At 37.3% G+C, this 5,294-nt stretch overlaps 1 long non-coding RNA gene across 1 annotated transcript; it reads left to right on the top strand.

Moving 5' to 3' along the window:
* The first annotated feature begins 761 nt into the window (after positions 1-761).
* Positions 762-2,227, top strand: LOC308399478. Its single transcript, XR_013972181.1, has 3 exons — positions 762-874; positions 956-978; positions 2,115-2,227. It is a non-coding gene; the product is annotated as an uncharacterized lncRNA (long non-coding RNA).
* Positions 2,228-5,294: the final 3,067 nt, after the last annotated feature.

Below are 5,294 nucleotides of genomic sequence, written 5' to 3'. Positions count from 1 at the left end.
ACTACTCTCACCTTAAAATAAGTAATGGAACGAGGAGCCCAACAGAATTTAAATGTGATTGTTAGAAAGCAGTGATGTAATTAAATTGAATAAAAAGTTGTCGCCCTGTTATTGGGTCTGTTGTACCGTACACTTTGAGTTGAATCTCATTTTGTCTTTGTTGTTTGATTCAGGATGGATCTTTGTCTCTGGCTCTGAGGTTCACACTGTGACGGTCCAGCCTGGTGAAGACGTCACACTGCAGTGCTCCAACATTTCCACAAGTCCAACCCACACAGAGTGGTTCAGAGTGATCAACACGACTAAAACAAGCTGCATCTCCTCTATGTTTGGATCTCATGGCCAAGCCTCTTTCTGTGATGGATTTCAAAATGGAAAATTCAATATGAGTTCCAGTGTCACTTCTGTCTTTCTTAAAATCACACAAGTGGGTTTATCTGATGTTGGGCTGTATTTCTGTGGATTTTACATGGATGTGCATATTATTATTTCCAATGCAGTAGAGTTAAGATTTGAAGGTAAGCTTTCCTTAGTAGCAAAACAACATGATGAGACTTTAAATAAGAAATGGAAGTCACAAAGTATTATAATACCCATGTTTCTTTACAGGTGGTGAAACGAATGATGAAGAATATAAGACTGAAAGTAAGATTAGTTTCCTGTCTCTAAAAAAATTGATTTTTATTGGGATCATAGTTATTTCACTATTGTCAGTATTATACCTGAAGTACACAGCCTGAAATGTTTCAGTGTAATTTTTTTGCAGAGTCTGAGAGAATGATACACCCAATGAACATCATCCCAGGTAGTCTGACTGGTTTACTCATTATACTGGTCATCATTCTGGTTTTAAAAATCAAAACACCTCAGACAGGTAAAGTTGCTTTCAAAAGACAATTTCTATGGTTGCTAAAAATAAACTAAACACACTTTTATATTTTCAATTTAACTCCAGATCCCCAACCAGGAAACATCAAGGTAAATGTGTTTTTACTCACACTGTGTAAATTGTATGTCATGACTGAAAAGATTAATTTAACCTTGTATGTCTGTGAAGGTTCTCAGTCATCCAGGTCATCGTAGTCTAAGGAGCTTGGAAAGAAAAGCGTCTGGACTTGTTTAAGTTGCTTGAAGACGAACCTCTATTTGTCCCCCCAAAAAGGGACAAATAGAGGATCGTCTCCAAGCAAGTAATTGGCTCAAGTAATTAGAGGATCATCAGGGGTACTTTGTCCCTCTTTGGGGGGAAACTCCCACCATTTGACCCTTTAGAACTGAAGAAGCTTCTCGGATGAGAGGTGAAACGTCTTCAGGCAACTTAAACAAGTCCAGATGCTTTTCTTTCCAAGCTCCTTAGACCATTTAACCTTGTAATTATTCTGTGAATTATATCAGCCTGAACATGTTTTTCAGGCAAGCAAGCAATGTTGTCCTATCATTTCATTCATTTAGCTCAGCTGAAAAGTACGTGGATAATCAAAACATGCATGCACGGAAAAGACTCAGTGATAACATAAAAATAATAGCTGAATTTGAAAAAGTATAATTTAGGGTGGCCGTAGCTCAGGAGAAGGCCATCTACTAGCAAGAAGGTTGGTAGTTTGATGCCCGGCTTTCCCAGTGTGCATGCCAAGTATCGCAAGTTGCACTCTAGTGTGTTCAATGGAGTGTTACATAGAAAGGCAGAAAAAAAAGTGCTAGTGTGAATGACGCAAATTGTTTAAAATGCTCAGTAGAGTAGAAAAGTGCTGTACATAAAGCCTTCAAATTAAATATTAAATGGTAAATGGCCTGTATTTGTATAGCGCTTTACTAGTCCCTAAGGACCCCAAAGCGCTTTGCACATCCAGTCATCCACCCATTCACACACACATTCACACACTGGTGATGGCAAGCTACATTGTAGCCACAGCCACCCTGGGGCGCACTGACAAATTAAAACAGTATTTAAACCCATTATTTGGAATCCAAGTGTCATTATTCATCTTGTTTTCATATTTTACTTTAAAACTCTTAAAATGTTACTTTAAATCAAATCTTTCGTCATGTAACCCACAAATCCACTACTTCAGATTTTGTTAAACTCTACTGTAACTAAATATTTTGATTTTCAGAATAAGAGCTCAGATGACCTGAACTACGCAGCTATGAGTATCCAGACAAAACTCAAAAGAAGTCGCAGGCCTGCGACACACAGAGAGCTGGAGTCTCATGTTGTGTATGCTGCCACACGGTAGACAAGGAAGTGGAGCTCATATTTTAGGATAATAACCCACTGGTGTAGTTTGTGTATGTGTTGTGGATGATGTGGCAAAACATACTAACAAAAATAAAAATAACAAAATTTGCATTGAAGTTGTCTTTGTATCTTTACTTTTGTGCCTGTCTTTTTTATTGTGCAACTTTTCTTTTAAGTGTGTTGATGATGGAAAAGTTTTTGATCTGATGCTGAATATGAACTTTTCTTATGAGGAATGTCTCATTGTCTGTTCTGGGAGGAGAGGAATAGACATGCTGATATATTTTTTGACAAGAGTCCTTGGAAAATAAAAACATTTTTTCCAACTTTTCATCCATTGCTTTATTTCTCTTTGTCTACCTTTTGTGTGAGAAAAAAAACACGTATTAAAGTGTAAATATAGAGGAGAAGTCAGAAATGACACTGATGACTGTGAAAACGTCTCATAGGGAGAGTCTAAATGTCTGCTGTGGAAGGAGTCAGGTAGTAAGGAAGAGACAGCACAGTGTGATCTGAGCAGAACTGCACTGAAAATCTAAAGTTGGAGTTTCTTAAACAGCATAAAAGCAACAGAATTATGATCTATTTAAACCAGCTGCTGTGTTTCCACATCTTAATTGTGTAACGATACAATAGGTCAGTGCCTTGAGGTATGAGCAAAGAGTTCCCTCCATCAGTCGCATCTGGCATTGTCAATCACCTCACAGACCATTACATTGCACAAGCTTTTTAAAATTCACACAAACATGATGTCTTTTTTGTTAAAAAATAAACAGCAAGAACAGATTTTGCTATAGCTTTTAGAGCTTTTAGAGTTTTTTTCTCTGACATCATGAACCTGAGTCTTGTCTCGTTGTCAGTAGTAGATTATTTGACATGTTGGTTATTTATTTGTGAGAAAAATAAGCTACTGGGAGGTCTACTTTTTGAGCATGCTCAAGAGCACCGTGCGTGTCCCTACAACACTGACATCAACTGTCAATGGAACCGAGCATTGGGAGCAAAAGGAGGAGGAACTTTAACCTCTCAAAATCATGCTGGTATGGATGCTGGTAAGTTCAATTTGGAATTCAGGAAATAAGTTAATTTGTGGATAACTGGTTATGCCTATCTGTTTCAGTCTGAATTACAGCTGAGTCTAGGTATTGAAGTTGACTCAGTATTGGCTCTGCGGGAGCGATATAATTCCAGCATGTTTTGTGTGTTTCTTGTGAGGATTGCTGATAACATGGTTAGTTTCGGCCTTTGTATAGGCAAGTCTAGCAGAGTTGTAGGTTTACCAGATAATACCAATAAGGCAAGAACCTTGTCAGCTGTCGGAAACTCTTGTTTAATCACAAAATGATGCAGATGTTCAAAAAAGAAGTTCAAAGAAACAAATACATTTCTTAGGTTTTCTCAAAAAACTTTAATCTTTCCAAGATTGCAGTTTTGTTCTGCATAATCTTAGATTCTCTGAGCCCATTAAAATAAAAAAGACCACCTTACTGTTACAAATGCAAGATGAGTGGCAGGTTAGAAAAATTGAAAGGTGTATGGCAAACCAATAATTGTATAAGGACAATACAGACACAGGAGTAGCTCACAACTGTGTTTCTCTCCACAAGATAATGAACTTGTAAACATCAATTTGCACCAGTTATTTACAATCAAGTGCTGTGACAAAATCCAGCTACCAACCTATGTTAGAAGTTCTCCAGTATTGTAAATTGAGTAATAAAAGTCATCTGTCTGCTTTCCTGTTTAGTGTCACAGGTAACTACAACTAAATCTCAGGTTTCACATGCACCACACAGCTGGAAGACCCTAAAAAGAACCTGTTGAACGAGGGACAAAAGTGAAAATGTTTGCAGGTCATTGGTGGGATGAAGAAGAAAAGAAACACTCCGCCCCTCTGAACCCTTTTATAAGAGCTGTGTGTTAGAAACTATCAAAGCAGTGACAGGATTAAATGCATGATGAAGAGCTTTGTCTTGATAACAACTTTGTTTCTTTGCCTCGGTAAGTATTGGCTTCTTGTTACCTTGTAAATTGTTAAACGATTGCCATTAAACAAAGCTAATTGACAATTGTCCAGTCACAATAACTTTAACACTGTAGAGATAGAAATAGATTTTGTGCTCTTTCATTTCAGGCTGGATCTCAACTTCTGAGTTTCAGACTGTGGAGGTCCAGCACGGGGACGAGGTCACACTGCAGTGTTCCAACATTTCCACCTATCCAACGCAGACAGACTGGTTCAGAGTGGTCAATAAAACTAAGCCCAGCTGTGTTTCTTCTATGTATGGACCTGACAGCGAAGCGTCATTCTGTCATGGATTTAGAAACAGAAATTTTACTATGAGTTCCAACGTCTCTTTTGTCTTCCTTCAAATCAAGCGAGTGGATTTATCTGATGCCGGGCTGTATTTCTGTGGATTGTACATCAGTGGGCACACAGTCATTTCTAATGCAGTCGAGTTAAGAATTCAAGGTTTGATTGGAGTTAATGATCTATTTATATGTTTCTATGCGTTTGTGTAATGTTTAGCTTTTGTCATCAATTTTATTTTTACAGTAGCATGAAATGAGCTGAAAGAGTAACAGAATATTTTTATGCATAAAAATAAATTAATGGCCATGGTTCTTCACAGGTACGGATGAAACAAATGATGGAGTGGAATTTAATGATCAAGTGAATGGAGTGGAAAGTAAACATCTTTTCCTTTCTCTTAAAAGTTAGTTTTAGGTTTTTAATTATATTAACATTTGAAATGAGTTCCAGGGTAACTTTGTTTTTTGTTTTTTTCCTTTCCTTCATTTCATTTACATGGATTGCCTGTGTTTCTTTGAACTTTACATAAATAAGCATCTAATCATCGCTAATAACATTATTAATCAACATTATAAGATGATACACAGTAACAGAGCTTTAATAAACTTCAGTTTATAGGTTCAAGTGTTTTGACAGAGAAATTAATGTGCTTTAAAATTGTTTGTAACCATTCGAAAGGGAGCCAGCAGAAGTCCCTGTGGAGTATCAGCTGTCTGCTGAAAGCAGAAGAGGCCCAAGAGA

This window comes from Rhamphochromis sp. 'chilingali' (assembly GCF_963969265.1).
Source record: "Rhamphochromis sp. 'chilingali' genome assembly, chromosome: 1".
NCBI classification, from domain to species: Eukaryota; Metazoa; Chordata; class Actinopteri; order Cichliformes; family Cichlidae; genus Rhamphochromis; species Rhamphochromis sp. 'chilingali'.
The sequence above is the reverse complement of the archived record's forward strand: the minus strand, read 5'-3'. Positions and strand labels throughout refer to the sequence as shown.